Source organism: Rattus norvegicus, chromosome X (assembly GCF_021556685.1).
Source record: "Rattus norvegicus strain SHRSP/BbbUtx chromosome X, alternate assembly SHRSP_T2T, whole genome shotgun sequence".
Lineage (NCBI taxonomy): Eukaryota > Metazoa > Chordata > Mammalia > Rodentia > Muridae > Rattus > Rattus norvegicus.
In genome coordinates, this window is record NC_141554.1 from 84,719,773 (window position 1) to 84,744,111 (window position 24,339).

A 24,339-nucleotide genomic window follows, 5' to 3' on the forward strand; every position below is an offset into this window, starting at 1 on the left:
GAGTTAATTTTATACCCAGCCACTTTGCTGAAGTTGTTTATCAGCTTTAGTAGTTCTCTGGTGGAACTTTTGGGATCACTTAAATATACTATCATGTCATCTGCAAATAGTGATATTTTGACCTCTTCTTTTCCGATCTGTATCCCCTTGATCTCCTTTTGTTGTCTGATTGCTCTGACTAGAACTTCAAGAACTATATTGAATAAGTAGGGAGAGAGTGGGCAGCCTTGTCTAGTCCCTGATTTTAGTGGGATTGCTTCAAGTTTCTCTCCATTTAGTTTAATGTTAGCAACTGGTTTGCTGTATATGGCTTTTACTATGTTTAGGTATGGGCCTTGAATTCCTATTCTTTCCAGGACTTTTATCATGAAGGGGTGTTGAATTTTGTCAAATGCTTTCTCAGCATCTAATGAAATGATCATGTGGTTTTGTTCTTTCAGTTTGTTTATATAATGGATCACGTTGATGGTTTTCTTTATATTGAACCATCCCTGCATGCCTGGGATGAAGCCTACTTGATCATGGTGGATGACTGTTTTGATGTGCTCTTGGATTCGGTTTGCCAGAATTTTATTGAGTATTTTTGCGTCGATATTCATAAGGGAAATTGGTCTGAAGTTCTCTTTCTTTGTTGGGTCTTTCTGTGGTTTAGGTATAGGAGAAATTGTGGCTTCATAGAAGGAATTCGGTAGTGCTCCTTTTGTTTTAATTTTATGGAATAGTTTGGATAATATTGGTACGAGGTCTTCTATGAAGGTCTGATAGAATTCTGCACTAAACCCGTCTGGACCTGGGCTCTTTTTGGTTGGGAGAGCTTTAATGACTGCTTCTATTTCCTTAGGATTTATGGGGTTGTTTAACTGGTTTATCTGTTCTGGATTTAACTTCGGTACCTGGTATCTTTCTAGGAAATTGTCCATTTCCTGAAGATTTTCAAGTTTTGTTGAATATAGGCTTTTATAGTAAGATCTGATGATTTTTTGAATTTTCTCTGTATCTGTAGTTATGTCTCCCTTTTCATTTCTGATTTTATTAATTTGGATACACTCTCTGTGTCCTCTTGTTAGTCTGACTAAGGGTTTATCTATCTTGTTGATTTCCTCAAAGAACCAGCTTTTGGTTCTGTTGATTCTTTCTATGGTCCTTTTTGTTTCTACTTGGTTGATTTCAGCTCTGAGTTTGATTATTTCCTGCCTTCTACTCCTCCTGGGTGTATTTGCTTCTTTTTGTTCTAGAGATTTTAGGTGTGCTGTCAAGCTGCTGACATATGCTCTTTCCTGTTTCTTTCTGCAGGCTCTCAGCGCTATGAGTTTTCCTCTTAGCACAGCTTTCATTGTGTCCCATAAGTTTGGGTATGTTGTACCTTCATTTTCATTAAATTCTAAAAAGTTTTTAATTTTTTTCTTTATTTCTTCCTTGAAGGTTAATAAAGGTTATCATTGAGTAGAGCATTGTTCAATTTCCACGTATATGTGGGCATTCTTCCCTTATTGTTATTGAAGACCAGTTTTAGGCCGTGGTGGTCCGATAGCACGCATGGGATTATTTCTATCTTTCTGTACCTGTTGAGGCCTGTTTTTTGACCAATTATATGGTCAATTTTGGAGAAATTCCATGAGGAGCTGAGAAGAAGCTATATCCTTTTGCTTTAGGATAGAATGTTCTATTAAGATCTGTTAAGTCCATTTGGCTCATGACTTCTCTTAGCCTGTCTACGTCTCTGTTTAATTTCTGTTTCCATGATCTGTCCATTGATGAGAGTGGGGTGTTGAAGTCTCCTACTATTACTGTGTGAGGTGCAATGTGTGTTTTGAGCTTTAGTAAGGTTTCTTTTACATATGTAGGTGCCCTTGTATTTGGGGCATAGATATTTAGGATTGAGAGTTCATCTTGGTGGATTTTTCCTTTGATGAATATGAAGTATCCTTCCTTATCGTTTTTGATGAATTTTAGTTGAAAATTGATTTTATTTGATATTAGAATGGTACTCCAGCTTGCTTCTTCTGACCATTTGTTTCGAAAGTTGTTTTCCAGCCTTTCACTGTGAGGTAGTGTCTGTCTTTGTCTCTGAGGTGTGTTTCCTGTAGGCAGCAGAATGCAGGGTCCTCGTTGCCTATCCAGTTTGTTAATCTATGTCTCTTTATTGGGGAGTTGAGGCCATTGATGTTGAGAGATATTAAGGAATAGTGATTATTGCTTCCTGTTATATTCATATTTGGATGTGAGGTTATGTTTGTGTGCTTTTCTTCTCTTTGTTTTGTTGCCAAGACGATTAGTTTCTTGTTTCTTCTAGGGTATAGCTTGCCTCCTTATGTTGGGCTTTACCCTTTATTATCCTTTGTAGTGCTGGATTTGTAGAAAGATATTGTCCAAATTTGGTTTTGTCATGGAATATCTTGGTTTCTCCATCTATGTTAATTGAGAGTTTTGCAGGATACAGTAACCTGGGCTGGCATTTGTGTTCTCTTAGGGTCTGTATGACATCTGTCCAGGATCTTCTGGCTTTCATAGTTTCTGGCGAAAAGTCTGGTGTGATTCTGAAAAGTCTGCCTTTACATGTTACTTGACCTTTTTCCCTTACTGCTTTTAATATTCTTTCTTTATTTTGTGCGTTTGGTGTTTTGACTATTATATGACGGGAGGTGTTTCTTTTCTGGTCCAATCTATTTGGAGTTCTGTAGGCTTCTTGTATACCTATGGGTATCTCTTTTTTTAGGTTAGGGAAGTTTTCTTCTATGATTTTGTTGAAGATATTTACTGGTCCTTTGAGCTGGGAGTCTTCACTCTCTTCTATACCTATTATCCTTAGGTTTGATCTTCTCATTGAGTCCTGGATTTCCTGTATGTTTTGGACCAGTAGCTTTTTCCACTTTACATTATCTTTGACAGTTGAGTCGAGGATTTCTATGGAATCTTCTGCTCCTGAGATTCTCTCTTCCATCTCTTGTATTCTGTTGGTGAAGCTTGTATCTACAGCTCCTTGTCTCTTCTTTTGGTTTTCTATATCCAGGGTTGTTTCCATGTGTTCTTTCTTGATTGCTTCTATTTCCATTTTTAATTCCTTCAACTGTTTGATTGTGTTTTCCTGGAATTCTTTCAGGGATTTTTGTGACTCCTCTCTATGAGCTTCTACTTATTTATTTATGATTTCGTGGAATTCTTTCAGGGATTTTTGCGATTCCTCTCTGTAGGCTTCTACTTGTTCTCTAAGGGAGTTCTTCATGTCTTTCTTGAAGTCCTCCAGCATCCTGATCAAATATGATTGAAACTAGATCTTGCTTTTCTGGTGTGTTTGGATATTCCGTGTTTGCTTTGGTGGGAGAATTGGTCTCCGATGATGCCATGTAGCCTTGTTTCTGTTGCTTGGGTTCCTGTGCCTGCCTCTCGCCATCAGATTATCTCTAGTGTTACTTTGTTCTGCTATTTCTGACAGTGGCTAGACTGTCCTATAAGCCTGTGTGTCAGGAGTGCTGTAGACCTGTTTTCCTGTTTTCTTTCAGCCAGCTATGGGGACAGAGTGTTCTGCTTTGGGGCATGTAGTTTTTCCTATCTACAGGCCTTCAGCTGTTCCTGTGGGTCTGTGTCTGGTGTTCACCAGGCAGGTCACTTGCAGCAGAAAAGTTGGTCTTACCTGTGGTCCCGAGGCTCAAGTTTGGGGTGCTGCCTACGAGCTCTCCGTGGCAGCAGCAACCAGGAAGATCTGCGCAGCCGTTTCCTGCAGCCTCCGCGCACCAGGGTTCCAGATGGCATTTGGTGTTTTCCTCTGGCATCAGAGATGTGTGCAGAGTGCAATCTCTTCTCTTTTCCCAGGCGTGTCTGCCTCTCTGTAGGTTTAGCTCTCCCTCCTACGGGATTTGGGTGCAGAGAACTGTTTATCCGGTCTGTTTCCTTCAGGTTCTGGCGGTGTCTCAGGCGCAGGGGTCCTGCCGCTCCTGGGCCCTCCCCCACGGGAACCCAGAGGCCGCATACAGTTTCCTCTTGGGCCAGGGATGTGGGCAGGGGTGGGCAGTGTTGGTGGTCTCTTCCGCTCTGCAGCCTCAGGAGTGCCCACCTGACCAGGCGGTGAGGTCTCTCTCCCAAAGGGGTCTGGGAGAAGAGAGCTGCTGCGGGCCGGGATCTGCGGGTTTGGGACTCCCCGTAAACACAGGAAGTGCCCGGTCCTAGAGGAATTTTGCCTCTGTGTGTCCTGAGTTCACCAGGCAGGTCTCTTGCAGCAGAAAAGTTTGTCTTACCTGTGGTCCCGAGGCTCAAGTTTGCTCGTGGGGTGCTGCCTACGAGCTCTCTGCGGCGGCACCAACCAGGAAGATCTGCGCTGCCGTTTCCTGGAGCCTCCGTGCGTCAGAGATGTGTGCAGAGTGCAGTCTCTTCTGGTTTCCCAGGCGTGTCTGCCTCTCTGTAGGTTTAGCTCTCCCTCCCATGGGATTTGGGTGCAGAGAACTGTTTATCCGGTCTGTCCTTTCAGGTTCCGGCGGTGTCTCACACGCAGGGGTCCTGCCGCTCCTGGGCCCTCCCCCACGGGAACCCAGAGACCTTATACAGTTTCCTCTTGTGGGCAGGGTTGGGCAGTGTTGGTGGTCTCTTCCGCTCTGCAGCCTCAGGAGTGCCCACCTGAGCAGGCGGTGAGGTCTCTCTCCCATGGGGTCTGGGAGCAGAGAGCTGCTGCGGGCTGGGATCCGCGGGTTTGGGACTCCCCGGCTCTTATATTTTTTCTGGCCCTCTTCTGCAAAGATCCATGAGCTTTGGGAGGACGTGGTATGATTACAGATGCTTTATTTAGGGCTGAATCTTCCTCAGTCTTATTAGTCTTTGCAAGTTAAAAAGTTTTGGGTCTCTGTGCTAATCACCATCAACTGCAAACCTAAATTTCTCAAATAATGTCCCTCCCTTTAGTGAAAAATTCCACGAACAGTTAAAAAAAAAACGATTATGATTTTGTTACCCTTTCACCAACACTTGACTTGTTTCTTGTCTATACATTTTAGAATAAATATCTTAACTATGTTGAGGTGGTACCACCACAGATTTTGAGACTTCTCTGCCTTCATATTTGAGTGAGTTGGTTCTTTGTCTTCATTTGATGGGAACAGAAAACACAAAACACCTATGCAGTTTTAATTATCGAGAGAGAGAGAGAGAGAGAGAGAGAGAGAGAGAGAGAGAGAAAGACTGAAAGAAAGCCAGTTGCTTTCGTAGCTAGGAGCTGGAATTGTCCTTGCCAGATAACAAGGACATCCGCCTTTGCACCTGGCCAGAGACCGGGAATGCCAGGCAGTAATTTTCTTATCTCTTTCCCTTTCAGGTTTTATACCGGTCTTGAAAACAGAACTGAGAAAATTCCTGAGACAGTGAGGCGCCTGGACACCTGAAGTGAAAAGTGGAAAACCAGAACAACCAGCTCATTCCCTGCTTGATTCCTCCCCACCCAGTGAAACCTTATTAACTCTAAGGTAAGGAGCCTCAGTGGAATTCCATTCTCTGCGACTCTTCCTTCTCTCTCTCTCTCTCTCTCTCTCTCTCTCTCTCTCTCTCTCTCTCATCTATGAATCTTATTCTTCAAATTTGCGAGAAAAGAATCCAAAAGCTGCAGGTATGGGGTGGCTTTGGTATCCATCAAGTTTCTAGCACCCAGCTTCCCAAGTCAAGCACGCCAAGGGCTAAGGAAGAGCAGCTGTCATTCTGGAGCACATTCCACAACTGCTGTGGCAAATTCATTCACTTGGATTTCTCTTACTAGAGCCTCCTAACAACACAGATCTCAGCTATTTGTAATTCATTCTTGAGAACCAGCTTTCATTTCACAGCCTGAGTTTGAGTAAACAATATTTGGGGGGGGGGTTGTTTTGTTTTTTGTTTTGTTTCTTTACTTTCTAGAGTACATTGACTTAATTTAAACTGATCGCATGCCAATAGTCCCATTATGAATAAAAACATAAGTCTTAAATGTATTTCATATATCAAAACTGTTGAACATCACAGTTTAGTAACCCAGCATTGTAACATACCAACTGTTTACCCTCAGAACTGCGTGGCTGACTGGAGCAGTGGCCCTGCCTCAGATATCCAGAATTATGTGTATAGTGTGTTACATACAACTTGCCCATGAAAAGAACAAAATTCTAAATCACAAATATATTTTCTATTGACTATGTACTTGGTTTTATACTAACATAAAAGTTAAAAAATATTGTAAGTTAAATTAAAACAATTTGGGGACTCCCAATACCATCATCTAAATTAGTGACTCGAATCCCTCCTAAAGACACATGTGGGAACTTGGTGTCAGGTACTTTTTCTTTCTTTTCTGTCTGCCATGCTAGGAACATGAGTTTTGCATGTAGGAGGTTTTCATACAGTGTGGGAAGTCTCTATTATTGACAGTGCAGATGTCAATTTTTTGGCTTAACTTGTCTTCAAAAAGTGAATGAATGGTTTCTTGCACTCTTGGCTATTATGGTAGATCAGCTTACAGATATTAAATATCTGTATAACTAGAAGTCCACTAAATACTGATTCAGTATTCCCTTTTTATAAAATTGAACAATATTTTCCTTTGAACATAGTAGGAAGCAGTTTCAAGAAAACTAGATGGATTGTGGCTTTTGATATAGCTCAGTTGGCAAACTGCTTTCCTAACATACATAAAGCGCTGGCCCAATCTTCAGCACCTCATAAATAGGGTATAATGCTACACAGGTATAATTCTAGCACTTGAGTAATAGAGGCAGGAGGATCAGAACTTCACAGTCATCCTTGGCTACATTTAAGTTTCAGGACCAACTAGGCTACATGAGACCCTACCATTTTTTTTAACCTTAAAAAGAGGAATTACTGATCTTTAACATATATAAAAGAAAACTAGAACAATAAAGCTCCCCAAATATTAGCTCTATCACTCTCTCATATATATATTCTGCAACTTATCTCTTCAATGAAAATTTAGAAAATCCTACATTTAAATCTTAGCTCCTTGTCTTCCTCATTGTAGGCAAATGACTTGATTTCTGAGACTTACTTTCTTTATGCTATAAAGATGTGATTAAGACTACCTCCTAGCACCACTAAAATGATTAAATAAGAAATCCTGGGGGCTGGAGAGATAGTTCAGTTGTTAAGAGCTCTGAGTGCTCTTCCAGAGGTCCTGAGTTCAATTCCCAGCAACCACATGGTGGCTCATGACCATCTGTATTGGGATCTGATGCCCTCTTCTGGTGTGTCTGAAGACAGCTAGAGAGTCTCTTATAAATAAAATTTAAAAAAAAAGAAATCTCAATCAATCTCTGTCTCTGTCTCTATCTCTGTCTCTCTCTCTCTCTCACACACACACACACACATACACACACACACACACACACACACACACACACACACACACACACACAAACACACACCAGGCTCATAATCATAGGAACTTTATAAATGTTAGCATCCTGACACCTACTTCCTCTACATGTCTATCTCTATCCTAAACAAGAAACTGGTACAAGTAAATAACAAGATATTTAAAGGTAAACTTAATTCCATCAAGAAACCAGATACCTCAGGGGAATAACCACTTTGAAAAATAACAGAATTAGCTAGAAATACTTGGAATTTCCCCAAATTTTTTTGTAAAAAGCACTATACCGTGAATTCTATTTTCGATTTTAGAAAGTAACCCAGTCACAAAAGAACACACATGGTATGTACTCACTGATAAGTGGATATTAGAGAAAAAGCTCAGAATACCCAAGATACAATTCACAGACTATATGAAACTTAAGAAGAAGGAAGACCAAAGTACAGATGTTTCAGTCCTACTTAGAAAGGGAAACAAAATAATAATGGGAGGCAGAGGATGGGAGGGACTTGGCAGGAAGAGAGGAAGGAGAGGGAAGAAAGAGGGGCAGGATTAGGTGTGAGAGGAGCCAGGAAGATTACAGAGGGTCGGGAAATTGAACAGAGGTGTGTAGAAATGGGGGATGGAGAACTGGGGGGTAGTCACCAGAAATTCCCAGATGCCAGGAAAGCAAGAGGCTACCAGGATCCAACTGGGATGACAGTAGCTGAAATACCCAACAAAGGGGAGAGAGAAGCTATAGAGACCATATGGAGAGGTTAGGCACAGCCCCTAGTTGAAGGATGGGGCCACCAACCCATCTCAAAAATTTTAACCCAGAATTGCTCCCTGTCTAAAGGAAATACAGGGACAGTGAGTGGAGCAGAGACTGAAGGAAAGGCCATCCAGAGACTGCCTCATCTGGGGATCCATCCCATATGCAGATACCAAACCCAGACACAATTGCAGATGCCAAGAAGTGCTTACTGACAGGAGCCTGATATAGCTTTCTTCAGAGAGGGTCTGCCAGGGCCTGACCAATACAGATGTGGATGCTTTCAGCTAACCATTGGACTGAACTCGAGGACCCCAATGGTGGAGTTAGGAGAAGGACTAAAGGAGCTGAAGGGGTTTGCAACCCCATAGGAAGAAGAAAATTATCAACCAAACAGAACCCCCAGAGTTCCCAGAGACTAAACCACCTACCAAAGAGTTCAACATGGAGGGACCCATGGCTCCAGCTGCATATGTAGCAGAGGATGGGCCTTATCTGGCATCAGTGGGAGAGGAGGCCCTTGGTCCTGTGCAGGTTTGTTGCCCCAGTGTAGAGGAATGCTGGGGCGATGAAGCAGGGGTGAGTGGGTGAGCCCCCAACTAGAAGCAGGGGGAAGGGGGATAGGATAGGGAGTTTTTGGAGGGGAGACTGGGAAGGGGGACATTTGAAATGTACTAAAATAACCAAGAAAAAAAAGAAAACAGAACCAAAATAGTAGGTATGGCCAAAGTGTTTCCTATTTACATCTTAGGCACACTCTTCATACAGTACAGATGCCCATGGATCATTTTGACTACGGAATGAATATGATTTATTTTCTTGACAGTATCATCAGAATGCAGTTAAAGCTTCATTACACTTCCTTCCACTAACATCTACGTATGACCCAAGATTCTGTACAATAAATTTGAACCTTGATAGATGTTTGCCTTAAATTCTTCTTCCTTTTACTATCAATCCATTTTATAGATTTTTGTTGTTCTCAGTCTGGTTTTCTCTGCTTTAAATATGTTATGTAAAGAAAAACAATATTTATTTAGTTCTCAGTCCTGGAAGTCCAAGAGCATAGTATGCACATCTTCGTGGACGCCTGAAGGCTTCCTACTGGGCTCTTACATACTGCAGACAAGTGTGCTACAAAGAGCCTTGTATATTAAGCTTCAAACATTTTCAGCCTTGTTCAAGGAAATTACAATAAAAAGGTAAAAATGAGAACTTCATGTTATAAAATGTACTTAAATTCTCAAAGCTTTATCATAGGTATGACTTAGCTGTGTTCTTATTTGTGAATGGGAAAATTTCTGCAATAAATAGGAAATATCAGTTATAATATACAACAAACAGTTCAATTTAAAAAAATATGCATGTACCAGGAAATCATCTTGCTATTCTGTCATTTGTCTAAAAGTCCCAGGTGCAAGACCAAACAGTGGTAATTACTTTGACAATACATTTAAAACACAAATAGCTTCAAATTGACAGTATTAAGATAGTTCTTCTCATTAAATTGCCTGAACTTAGACCTATTTTGCTTGCACTAAAATTGCCACTTTTCTCTGTAGCTTCTTGTCTTGTCATGTGATTTCTCCCTCTTGTACTTGCTCCCTTTATTATGATACAGCCTGATCATCACTAAAACTGAATTGACACCGGGGCTATTCCCCCAAACTTCCAGAAATAAACACATGAATCATAAAGGATTAATATGAGTGATTGGGAAATGGGGGAAGAAATGGATAATTTTGAGAATCAGACAAGTCAACCATGATGAATTAAAAAGAAATAAAAAAGTCTAAACTGACTAATAACAGCCAATGATGGAATTTATTATAAAAATCCCCCCCAGGAAAGAAAACAACAGCCTAGACATGGTGTCAGCAATGAATTCATTCAAACATTTAGAAAGAGTTAACATCAATTCTTCTCAAACACTTAGAAAACATTGAGCAGAAAGTAAAACTCCCTGACTTGTTTTCTGAGGCCAGTATTATCTGATATCCACGCCAGATAAGGACACATAATTTTATGCCATTACATGTTAAATAACTTTTATGAACACATATATAAAATTATTCAATCAAATCATAGAGAAATGGAACTAAGCATGTTCACTACACATTATGATCGATCTGGATTTATCCAAGAAATGAGTGTGGTTCAGCAGGCAAAAATCAATCATGTAATAAAACATACTAATAGAACTCAGGAGGAAAGAAATCTCACATGATCAAGTTAATTGGCCCTGGAAAGATGGTGTCAACACTATACATGTTCTAATAACAGGCAGTACTATCAAGACCACTGCTCCTTCAAGCATATTGAATAACTCAGTGGCAAGGTGAGATATGAAAACTCACATTTATCTTGCTGAGATTGAGAATGAATTTTTTTTCAAATGAGGTTGAGATTAAGTAGGCAAGGGGTTAGATAGGGGGTAACCAAGGAAAGCTGGGGCTGTATCTTGCTAGCTATGTCTGCTGGTTACACAGGGAATTAGATGTGAGAGAATGGAGGAAACAGAGGCTACTTCTTAGTGCCTGTAGCACCTGACTATCAGAATACCTCTTGTAGTTAAATATCCTTGAAGGCACAGTGGGTTTTTCTCATTATATCAAAACTCAGGGACCCTAGGATTTTTTCAATTCTAATCCAAGCACACTAAAGAATCGTCTCCATCCTCAAAGTACTCTCACCTCATTATATTACTTACTTTGTGGTTTTAATATTTCCATTGTGAGCTTTTCAAGAGGATAAAGGAAGAAATACCGTCAAAGGGAGATCTAATCCACCATAATATGGGAAGCAGAAAAAAATCACCTACATAGCTATATTAATATCCTCAAAAAATATCCATAAAAACTTATTAAAATGTCACAATATAGAACCCAATGAAGTCCTACCTAACCCTTTATGTCAGCCCCTTACGAGCTCTGATCTGATCTACTTTGCTTTGCTAAATAAACTTCAGCTTAAATGTTCCATGTCTCTTAGCCAAAACTTTCCTTTTGAGAAGACAAGAAATGAAAGAAACACTTCAACAGAGTATTCATATATTGTTGAGACTGATCTCAGACTTTAGTGGTCAAGTGATCACATTGGCAGCCTGCAAGTAGCCAAAACTACAAGTGTGCACCATCATACCTATTTGATTGTAACAATTCCTTACCTAAGACAATGTATTGTAAAAATATCATCAGGATTTATATAACCATCAAAGAGCAAAATCTATATCTTTATTCCATTTGAACACAAACTAAGGGCTTTGCTCATGTAAGGCAAGCACTCTACCAAGTGAGGTACATCCCAAGCCAAATGTATAATTTTTTTAAAAAAATAATAGGGTCACATATTATACAGCCCTGGTTGGCCTGGAACTCACTAAGTTTATCAGGATGACCTCAAACTCACAGAGAAATACATATGCTTCTAGTGCATATGATTTTAAGTTTTAATGATTTTCCTTTCTGACTATTTTCCTGAGTAAACCATCTATAACATAATATACTAAGAAAATGTCACTAAACTATACAAGAAATATTTGAGATTTTCATTTCTGATTTTCAAGCAAAAACCATGTCAGGGTCCTTATAGAAGTGAAAAATATTAAAAAGAACATCATTATAACTGTAAGTAAGTTGAAGAAGGCTTCATAGTTCTGTTAACCTTTTGGAAAAAGTCATCTAAAAGTTTTGTTGAGATTAACTTGGTTCAGTTAATGCCAGGCAGAAAAATCCAATCAGTGGACCCCAATCAATAGAGGCAGGAGAGTATTCCACAACATTACATCACCGTAAGAATCACATGAGGCATATATTAAGAATATACCTTCCAGGTTTCTCCCTAAAGATTTGGAATGGATAGAGAATAAGCATGTCCTATTTATAATAAGCTCTTAGACCCCACCATGCCCACCTACATATTTCAGTGGTTCTTATGGTCAGACAGTGCTGGAAACAATGTACCAATTAAAGAGGATCTTCCAGTTACTGACTCCTTCCTCCAGGTTTGTACTGAATTCTAGAAGCAAAATTTGTTTTCAGTTGGCTGGATAAGAGTAGATAGACTTCATTATCCTTCCAAACTTGAATGAACAGACACCTAACCTGTTCATTATTCCACTTGTTTATACAAGCCTATCAAAACCCACAAAGGAATAAAAATTTAAAACCATGTATCTACAAAAAAAGAAAGAAAGAAAAGAAAGGAGAGAGAGAAAGGAAATATAAAAGACCCAGAGACTCATGCTCAAAACAGATTATAGCTTTTCCCTTTTCCCTCATTATACTATAAGAAAAAACAATATGGTCATGCTACGTAAATGAGAAACAACCTGAATTCTTACTCCATTCAATCATTTAAAAATTATGCAATATCTTAGACATTATGACTTTGGTTTCTTCATTTACAGAGTCACCATAAATGTTTGTCCTATCTCTTACACTATATTTTACAATGGTTAGAACGAGAAAATCTGTAAAACTATTAGGAAAAAAACCACCAACAACAAAGTAAATAATCTTAAAGTGCTGTTAAGTAAAAATAAAAAGCTCTCAACAAAAAAGAAAACATCACTGAGCGATGAGATAACATAAAAGGGTCGGAGTAAATATATGCAAGCTATATACATGGAGAATGATTAATATGCAGACAATATTAGGAAACTGAAATAACTCAACAGCAAACAAATTAATTTTTTAAAGGTCAAGTGATCTGAAAAGATATTTTTCAAGGAAAGTGTACAAAAGAGCAGTAAAATGTTGCATTATTTTACCTAGGGAGATGTAAACAAACACTTACTTCAGACAAAGTACCAAGGATACATTAAATTTAGGACTTCAGCAAAACAAAACCCTGGTGGACTAATCAAGTTATTGGTGAATATGGGTGAAGAGTAACATAAATGAGTCCAAATGACCCCAAAACCCAAGTCTCATTACATTACAAATGACTGGCTCATGTAAGATACACCACAGATTTCCCCATTCAGTCAACTTTCCACTTCCTTTCTCCTCCTGCAGCTAGGAGAGTAGTAGAAGGGTATATTGGACAGAATCCCAGATGAAAATCTTGTGACCCTCCCCCAACCCCCTTCTTCTAAAGGGTGATAACAACTCCATTATATTACTACAGACCTAACTATCACAACATTATTTAGCTCAATTAGTTGTCATGGTTACCAGGGCACCAAAGTCTCATCTCTAACATGGTGATTAAATCATGTTATCCCCAGTGAAAAAAGCCACAGTACAACACCAGTAAGTTTTAAAAAATGCTATCACTAATCATTAAGGAAATGTTAATCAAAACCACAGTCATTCTGGTTCTTCAATAAATTAAAATAAAATATTTTATCACTACTACCTCACATAGGCAGGAAATTCCATCTCTCCTAGACAAAAGAGGCCTCCCAGATAACAAGGCTTTGCACAGAGAAGGCTGTAAGCAGGACAAAAAACGCACCCTGCTTCTCTAGCACTGGGTCACAGGCAGCATGACCACTGTCCTATCTCATATGTCATACGCTAATCATAGCTATATATCCCACATGTCATGGCACACAGGTCATATTAACCAGGCAAATCGTTCTGCACATCTTCATCTGAAATTTACCCGAGAGTGTGCTAAGGACTTTCCAAGCACTTGGCCTAACCCAGCAGCAGAGCATGTGAGGCTTTTCAACCTAATTCAGTAATGCCAAGGGACCTTTACCTACTTTTTGGTGGTTCATCATGTTCCCCATCTCCCACCTCCTAAAGAACCGTAAAAGAACACATTTCTTTGTTCAGGTGGGCTGGTGCTTTGCTTTAGATCCTGCTGTGCTGCTATACCCTTTGCGTCAGTCAACACTTCCATGCCTTCCTAAACAGCACTCTACTCTTTCTTCCTCCCCAGTCAAAGATTCTGGTGCTCATGAAGGTGAATTGCTCTGTGGGACTGCTACACCGCCATGGCTGTGTTTGTGCCTAACAGCAGACCTTTGTCCTACTCTTAGTCTCCAGGACTCGCTGACTATCTGTTCGGAAATCCTAACAAGAGGTCAGGGGTTACACTGGTTGTTGATTTGTTCTCTGAACAAGACCTAATGGCAGTCTGCTCTCCACCATTCTAGAAGGGAACCTGAGGAACACAGGGATATTTTTCTCGCCCATACCCTGTTTAACTCAACAGACTTCATAATGAGTACCACCAAATCTCACCTAACTAAAGATTCTCACTTTATTGCTGTTTGCATAACCTCAAAGCATTTGATTTTGGGAAAGATATCAAAAATAATTTTTTTTCGGTACACTGTCTTCCACAACCAAAATGTATAACAAGAGTCCAGTGACCTGAAAATGGTAGCATTTAACATTCTTAGAGATTTAAAGAACTTCATACAGAGCAATTGCAAGTTTTCTGCAGTTCCTTACATGCAAGGCTATCGTCTATCTTTGTTACTGACCTTCTCTCTGTCAATCTTTTACAACCTTCCAAATCCTGCTATTAAATGAAAAACGTATTGCTGTGGAAAAATTTACTCATTCCAAGAACTCCTTCACTAACTTTGACCCCATGACCATGGTGACCCTCCTTCTCCTTATGGCCTTTTGGCCACCTCCAAGCCAGCTTCCTCTCCTACCCCTTCAGAACTGCCTTCTCCACCCTCCTTTTCTTCCACCTCTGGTTCCACTAACTGTTAACTCAAGCCCATGTTCCATTTCCTGTCCACATGGCATTAACTGAAAACTCAAAGCCACCCAAAACCAATCCTTGGTGTAGATTTAGAACAGTGTGGAGTGAATTCTGAACCAGAACTCTAAGTAGGAGCTCCAGAGTCAATCCATGGCCTCTGGTACTGTTTAGAGATCCCTAGATCCTTCTCTGGCCGTGTCTGCCTAATAAGCTACCCCATTCATCACTCCATTCTGTGACTACTGGGAACCCTATGCAGAATGAACAGTAAACCCAAGAAGGAAAACCAAGCATCATTCAGCTGATCCATAACCCACACAACAAATGTGAGAGAAGATATGCATACCACAAAACACCACAAAATGACCTAACTACAGATGCTTGGCTCTCCTTGCAAAATGACAAAACATGGAAACAGCAAAGACAATATGCTTCCTCCTGAAACCAGAACCCTAAGCATAATAATCCTTGAAAAAAGCTATTTAGTTGGTGTACAAGACAAGGATTTAGTTCAAAGAGGATATGAACAAATGCCTGAAAGAAGACTGGAAAAATCCTAACAGTTGAGTGGAATAATGAACACAATTCACCATATGAAGTTAGAATTAGACAAAACGAATCACTGAAGAAAAGCCAAACTGAAATAAAACTTTAAAGGAAAGATTAAGGAAGCGAAGCATAAACCTCAGAGGTAAGATTCACCCACAGCGTACAGAGATGGAAGAGAGAATCTCAGGCTCTAAAGACAAGATAGAAGAAAATAGATACCTCAGCCAAAGAGAAGGCTTTTTTTTAAATAGGAACAAAACAGCCAAGAAATCTGGGACACTATGAAAACACCAAATCTACAAATAATAGGAATAGAGGGAGGAGAAGAAAACCAGGTCAAAGGCATAAAGAATAATTTTCAACAAAATTACAGGTGAAATTTTCTCAAATTTAAGGAAAGAGATGCCTATCAAGGTGCAAAAGGTATCCAGAACACCAAATAGGCAAGAGCAGAAAAGAAACTCCCAGTGACATATCATAATTAAAACCTAAATGTATAGAATAAAGGATATTAAAAGCTGCAAGAGAGAAATACCAAGCCACATATAAAAACAGACTTTTAACACCTTTTTAAAAAAAATAAGAATTTTTATTTGGATGAATGTTTGCCTGTATGTATCTTTGTACACCATATGTGTGTCTTGTGCCTGTAGAGTCCAGGTTAGGGCATTGAATCCAAAAGAACTGGAGTTACAGACTGTGATAAAACACATGTGGGTACTGGGAATCAAACTTGGGTCCTCTGGAAGAGCCCACAGTGCTTTTATCTGCTAAGTCTTCTTTCTAGCTCCACGACCTGACTTTTTAATGGACACATTAAAAGCTTGTGTTTTGAAAAAAATATATCTGCCAGTCCAGCCAAACACTATCAGATCTAAAATCACATATTAACCCTAATGCAGTGATAGTGGGTGAATTCAGTGCCCACTCTCACCAATAGATAGATTATTCAGGCACTAATTAGATTAACTTTGGAATCAAACACATATATCAAATGGATCTAACAAATCTCTGGAGAACATTCTACCCAGACACCCAAGAATATACTTTCTTCTAGTAACTCGTGGAACTTTTTTTTTGTCAAGGGATCACATATTAGGACACACACACAAAAAAACTTAACAAATATACAAAAATTGAAATAGCATCTTATATCATATCTGATGACTATGGATTAAAGCAGGATATTATCAACAATAAAAAAATGACAGAAGTAGGGAACAGGAATGATCATGGTAGCTGAAGGGAGGGGGAACTTGGGAGGCAAAGGGTAGTGGAGGAAATAAGGGGGTATTGAACAGGACAGGAGAGAGGTACAGAGGGTAAGGAAATTGAATAAAATGTGTACCAGGGACAGGAGGAATGAGGAACTGAGGATAGCCATTGAAGGATCCCAGACACCAGGGAAACAGGAGGTTCCCAGCACACAACAGGGATGATTTTAGCAGAGAAGGGGCAATAGAATTTGTAGAGACCACCACCAGTAGATAGGCACAGCCCCAAGTCAAAGGATGGGGCTAGACACCCATCTCAAAGTTTTTAACCCAGAATTGTTCCTGTCCAAAGGAAGAACAGGGACAAAAAATGGAGCAGATACTGAAGGAAGGGCCATCTGGGGAGTGCCCCACCTAGGGAATCCATCCTCTCTGCAGATACTAAACTCAACACTGTCATGTTGCCATTGCCAAGAGGCACTTGCTGACCGGAACCTGGTGTGGCTGCTCCTTGGGAGATGCAGCCAGCAACTGACCAATGCAAATGTGGATGCTTGGAGCCAACCATCAGATGGAGCTCAGGGACCCTGGCGGGAGAGCTGGTGGAAGGACTGGAGGAGTGGAGGACACAGATGCAAAAATTCTTGATAAAATGCTTGTAAACTAAATTTGATACATTGAAAGATTATGTAGCATGATCAAGTTGGCTTCATCTAAAAATGCAGGAATAATTCAACAGGTATAAATCAATATGTATAATCTACACATAAACAGGCTAAAGTACAGAGCAATAGTCATCTAAGTAGATGCAGGAAAGGCCTTTGAAAATATCCAACTCATTGTGACTTCTGATATGTGAGTCGTTGAATACTTTTCCAAACAATTAAATAAAATAATTATAGAATGATCTTCGTGCCTTGGGTTCTAGTAGTTACTGATCTCCGGATCCAATATACCTAAGTGATGGAGGTTCATTAGTTCTCCATCCTCACGTGTGTGTTTCAATACTACAAACTTTTTTATTTTCATTTTTTTATTTAATCTTCTTTTGCAGTCTAGACTTTACCCCCCTCCTGGTCCATCCTCTGACTGTTCCTCATCTCATACTCCTCCCCCCATCTCCTCGAGGAAGTCCCCACCCCTCCAACCCTTACCCCACCAGACCTCCCCACTCCCTGAGGTCTCCAGTCTCTTGAAGGTTAAGTGCATCTTCTCTGCCTGAACTTAGACCTGGCAGTCCTCTGCTGTCTATATGCTGGAGGCCTCATCTCAGCTTGTGTATGCTGCCTGGGTGGTGATTGGGGGTCCAGGTTAACTGAGACTGCTGGTCCTCCTACACGGTTGCCCTCCTCCTCATCTTCTTCCACCAGTCTCTACGATCTCCTGTTTTTAACTCTAAGCTATGCAAGCCACTCTACTAAAACTACTGATATATCTCTAAAAAGATGTCTTTCCCTAAATAAAACTATACTTACCTTTAATTTATCTCCTTGTTTACTGCCCCCTCAAAACCCCCTCTCATGATTTCTCTGAGATATCACACCATGTTCTTAAGCCTTTTCCTAACATTTCTGCCTCTCCTTTACCTGCTATAGTTCCCACACAGTTAATAGATGAGATCATACCCAAAATGCAGGAACCACGTTAGAAGGAGTATGCTATGGATACCTCAGACTCAGTTCTGGATTTGGGCACTCCTCCCACCTGGAATCGTCTTACAACCTCTGAACTTCTTGAACTAACCCGGCATAACCCTAGCCAAGGAATCACCAATACAATATCCACACTAATTCTATATATGTCTTTTATACTATCCAGAATTACATTCTCATCTTGGAAGGAGAGGGGCTTCTTATCTTCCAAAGGACATTTCATAATTAGCACCATCTTAATCCTAAAAGTATTATGAACTGCCTCCTTACTAGGGCACGTAGCCATCCTTCATCATAGGTAAGGCCAAAACGAGAATCCTCCTATAAGACTAAAAAAGCTGAAGAGTGGTAGGCAAGCTAAATTTCAGGCCACATATTCTGTTCTCCTCGTTGTGCTGTCTTTTAACCTTCTTGTTACTTCCCTACATTTAGAGTGGGGGCTATACCAGGAAGGTGCTACCTTAGATTAAGGCTGGTTCATAAAAGAGAGCAAAAGAAATTAAACTAAGGGCGGTGCACTTAAAAAATGTTGCAGTCCTTTATCCTGTCTGCATGACCTTCTTTTGTCCATCTTGACACTTCTTCCCCTCATCACTATGTTCCTGCCCTTTTACCTTCCAGGCTAGGTAAGCAATTTACACCTCAAACCTCTGCCGTGCAGCTGCAATGACTCACTTGAGAAACTTCTTCCCCCCAGGTCCCTTCTGGTTCATTATCTTATCGGCACGGAGACTCAGAGACTCTTAACATTCCCGGTTGTTTCTCAACACCAGCTTCCCAGAGTTCTTCAAAATTCCTTGCCCCTTTGTCCTCATTGTGAAACTTTTATACATGCCCACGTCCACAGGCATACAGATGGATAGACAGACTAATACATTTTACTTTACACTGTGTTATATGGGATCTGAAATAAGATCCTTCACAAGAGTTACCAAGGAAAAGAGGAAGGTCAGGCAAGCAAGCTAGCACTGAAACTGTTTGAGATTGTATCTGTTAAAAAAATTCTGACATTTTGGAAAAAATACAAACATGTTCTTATATACTTTTTACACACATGGTACTCAAGTTAGACTTTGGTGGAATCATACTTTGTTGGTGGTGTCCTGTATGGGATAAATGGATACTTATTCACGTCGCTCATAGAAAAGTTACTGTGACAAGGTGACACAGTCAAAGACCAGAAGGAGACAGCAATTATCGGTCTGGAGACACAAGTCTGCGTACGTGCAAAAGCTAACAAAACAACACCTGGACTCTTTAGCCAGGTTTGCAGGTAAAGGTGCGTCATGAAAATTAAAGGAGAAGGCTATTTTTCCAAACACAGACACAAACTGAAATGTATAAAGACTACGAAAAAGAAAACTACCAAATTAACAAAATTTATGTCCAATAAGGAACTCTAAAAAAATCAACAAGATAGATAAACCCTTAGCCTAACTAAAGGGCACAGAGAGAGTATCCAGAAATTAGCAACAGAAACTGAGGAATTTCAAAAAAAAAATCGTGTCTTACTACAAAAGCCTATACTCAGCAACACTGGAAAATCTAGACGAAATGGAGATATGTTTTTAAATTTGGCAGTTGGAAGATAAAAAGAAAAGGAAGAAGAGTAAGGGGACCACAAAATACTATATAAGTACGAAAGGAGTCTCATAAAGGCAAGGAGAAATACTAAAGATCATTTAAACTTTATGTTACATTCATTCATTTGTATGGCAGGATGGGCCATGCCATAAACTTTGTGTCAACAACCTGTAAGAGTAGGTAGGCTCTCACCTTCTTTCTACCCAGTGGACTCTGGGAACCGATCTCAGATGTTAAAGTACGGCAGTGTCTTACCTTCTGAGACCTCTTGGAGTCCCAAGATCATTTAAATATGGAACAGTACCAAAAATTGTATTATATATTGGGGAAATACTTAGAGTACAGATTACAGATGCTACCACCACAGAAAAAAAAAAAAACTTCAGTCATTAGAGCATTTGCCTATAGCCTTTCCAAGGTGTTAGATCTAATCCACATCTCTGAGACAAAACAAAACCAAGAATGATATGAGACATAGCTAGCTCTCTCTAATGTAGAAATTTATAAAAATTACATTGCAATATGTAAGTATAATAATTTTCTTGAAAGTAAAATTATTTAACTTAAGTAAAAGTTAGTATGCCCTGGAAATATGCTGTGCCTATTCTTTTTTTTTAAAGATTTGTTTATTCATTTTATGTATGTGAGTACACTGTCGCTGTCTTCAGACACACCAGAAGAGGGCACCAGATCTCATTACAGATGCTTGTGAGCCACCATGTGGTTGCTGGGAATTGAACTCAGGACCTCTGGAAGAGCAGTCAGTGCTCTAAACCGCTGAGCCATCTCTCCAGCCCTGCTATGCCTATTCTTATAATATTACCTTGTGCGTTTAAAACTATTTAAAGATATCAAAGATGGAATACAGGTCTTTGAGCATGTTAGGCAAATGCTCTACCAATAAGCCACATACCCTGATTACATACATATTTTAAGTATTAATATCTCATGTTGCATTTTGATGCATTTCGCCAAAATCATTATAAAAATTTCTGAGGCACTATTGCCTTGTTTACCACCCTAAGTCTTTGAAATCCAATATATAATTTACACCTAATCCACATTCCATTTTTGAAGACTGCATTATTATTTTTATTAGCTATTTTTATTTACATTTCAAATCTTATTACCTTTCCCAGTTTCCTGTCCATAAGCCCCCTATACCATCCCCCATCCCCTTCTTGTATAAGGGTGTTCCCTTCCCCATCCATCCCCCCCCAAATTCCCCTACAGTGAGGAATCCAGCCTTGTCAGGACCAAGGGCTTCTCCTCCCACTGATGCCCAACAAGGCCATCCTCTGCTACATATGCACCTGGAGCCATGGGTCTGTCCATGTGTACTCTTTGGATGGTGGTTTAGTCTCTGGGAGCTCTGGTTGGCTGGTATGGTTGTTCTTATGCGGTTGTAAATCCCTTCAGCTCTGAAGGCTGCATTATTATTACATGTACTATGACTGTATTTATATTTCATGAGATTTAGATCTTTTAAATATTAAGAGTTTTTAAAGTATATTAAAATACCCAGGTGTACCAGTAACTGAATGGATTATTCATTAAAAGTTAATTGAGGTATAATTAAGATACAGTATAAATTCACTTCAATAACTGCAGTCTATCTTCTGAAGGTTTCTTTTCATTTTTGTTGCCTTAAATTCTGCTTACTTGCTCTCAAGTTCACTTATTATGTGTTCTTTCATCCCCATGCCAATACTGAGCCAACTAGCAAGTTGCTTATGTTAGATGTATTTTTCAATACTATGCCTTTATTTATTTTACTCGGATAATGTCTAATGCGTTCTTTAGATTATTTTTAAGTATTAGGGATTGAAGCCAGTGCTGAATTGTGGCAAGAGAGCACTGTATCAACCGAGTTATAGCCTTAGCCTCTAGCCTAACACCCGCCTACTGCTACTGATGATAATTTGCACTTGCTTACTGAAATGCTTTCACAATTTTCTTCTACATTCTCTGTTAGATAATACCACCATCTGTTGGTGCCAGCAGCCTGGTTTTTATCAGTCATGGGTGAACCATCCCTGTGACTGTATACTGAGGGATTTTCACGTGCTTCCTGGATATCTTGACCATTATCCTCCTAGGCTTTCAGTCTTATCTTTTATTTTTTAATAGATACTCATCTGCTTAGGTTTGGCTTAGACTTTCTGGTGGTGTCTACAGTTTTGTCTCATCACAAGACTGGGGAGCCCATGCCTTTTGGAAATCAGTCTTCCAGCAAGTTCTAAATGGTAGGGCTTTAGCAGGGCAAGAACACACTCAGTTTCCCTAAATCCCAGGCCCAGAACAGGCCGACCATTGTCACATTGTTAAGTCATATATTATCTAGGACCTTTGTTCTGTGTTCTTTTCCATTCACCCCTTAACCGGAGATATGTCAGGAACTTTGCAAACATCTGCTTTAGCTCTAAACCAGAGTTCACAGTGCATTTTAACCTAATATGGTAATGTCAGCCAACTTAAGACACACTTCTTGTGGTGTGACAGTTGCCTCTTCCAAAAGAAACGTTCAAAAACACCCTTTGCTTTCCCTAAGTAAGCTGTACCTTAACCTCAGACACTGCCTCAATATTGACTTCATTTAACCCTTTGCTTGTTTCAGGGAATTCTCTGGAAACCTAATAAGGTTATGGTTTTGGTGATTCTTTAATTTCTACATCTTCTTTGATGGTATTTTCATATAATCTGATATCACCAACGCATGTTAGTGCCACCTAAAGTGATAGAAACCCAGACATTGTGAGAATAACTTCCCTATAATGCCAAACTACAGATCTATATCTGTAGAAAGAAAAATGGATTCACCATATTTCAGGAACTTCATGTTGTGGCTTAATTCCTCTTGATGTTGCCAATTAGAAACCCCAGGTACTGGTTTAGAAAACCCAGGCACTATTGTGGATGGACACCAAGAAGTACTTGCTGACAGGAGCCTTATACAGCTGTCTCCTGAGAGGCTTTGTCAGAGCATGACAAATACAGAGGTGGATGTTGGCAGCCAATAGGACTGAACAAGGGGACCCCGTTGGAGAAATTAGAGAAAGGATTGAAGGAGCTGAAGGGACTTGCAACCCCATAAGAACAACAATACCAACCAACCAGAGCTCCCAGGAACTAAACCACTACCAAAAGAGTATACATGGACTGACCCATAGCTCCAGCTCCATATGTGGCAGAGGATGGCCTTGTCAGGCATCAATTGGAGAAGCCCTTGGTCCTGCCAAGGCTTGGTGCCCCAGTGCATGGGAATGTCAGGGCAGGGAGGTAGAAGTGGTTGGGTGGGAGGGGAACAGGAGGAAGAGGATGGGATAGTGATAGTGTGGGTTCTGGAGGAGAAATCTGGAAAGGGGATAACATTTGAAATTTAAATACAAAAAATATCCAGTAAAAATAAAAAAATCACCGGTTTAGTACATGGAATGCAGTGCTGTATAATATATAGGACACAGAGAGAGGCTCCATAGACAAAGCTGTTTCAGTGTCCTCTCTTTGCTTTCTATCTGGTGTCTCTCGGAGAATGGCTAAGCTCAGTCCTGGTTGAGAAGGAGAGCACTTCCCTGGCTGTAAGGTGTCAGTAAAAGCTTCTTTCCAGCTGATCTTCCTTACCAAATTCCCAAACTTATTTGTGGAACTCTATGGAACTCTTCGGGAGGGTGAACAGAGTAATGCTGTGTGGTTTTTGTTCCTGTTGCTAGTGTGTGTTACATGTCATTTAAATCAGGTAGCCCTCTGCTTTTGTTGTTAAATAAATGACAAAGTAGCTGATGATTCCAGATTGCCCTGGACTCTCTAACCATTTCCACTTCTTTCCACCGTTCAGAAATCTCTTACATTTTTTTCAACATTCTCTATCTACTTTACAGGGAAGGGAAGGAAGTAAAGAATCTGGACAGTCTTGTCTGAATATTGAAGTCCTAGCTCTAATTTCATTTGTCCTCAAATCTGTAAATCCTTTTGTAACTTAAGTTACTTTTATAAATGTGTATCTATTTTCCACAGCTTTATAGTTTTATGTACATAACAGTTACAACAAAATATTCTGGGTACTTGGTTAAATATAGTTTTATGGGGCTTACACAGAAAAGTCAATGAGATTCCTTGGGAAAATGCAATCTTATTGAATTTCTATGATATTATAGAACAGAACTTAGAGTAGTTATAAATATTAACTACATATCACTTTTAAAATACTGAATTGTAGTAAGAGTAGTAAGGTATATCTGTAAATATTTACTGTCTGTTAAGATTAAATTGTATAATCAGCTAAATAGAAAACTAAGATATTTCATGAGTTGTTTTCCATGTTTTCATTTAGTTATGAATCTATTTTCTTTCATTTTTATTTAAATGTTTCTTTTTTATAAACTGTAGTATAAAAACTTGCAAATAAAACTATAGATTAAGATATTATGATCTAAAAATATGTTTTGAGATAATTTAGTTTTATCAAAGCTAGATTTTATTAGTTCTATTAAAATCATTAAAAAGTTTCAATGATATTCCCACTAAGAATATGACAGGACGGAACTGGAAAATATCATCCTGAGTGAGGTAACCCAATCA

The 24,339-nt window shown here is 39.6% G+C and overlaps 1 protein-coding gene across 5 annotated transcripts in view; it reads right to left on the minus strand.

Moving 5' to 3' along the window:
- Hdx (highly divergent homeobox) overlaps positions 1 to 24,339 on the minus strand; it is a 147,984-nt gene that overhangs the window by 69,414 nt on the left and 54,231 nt on the right.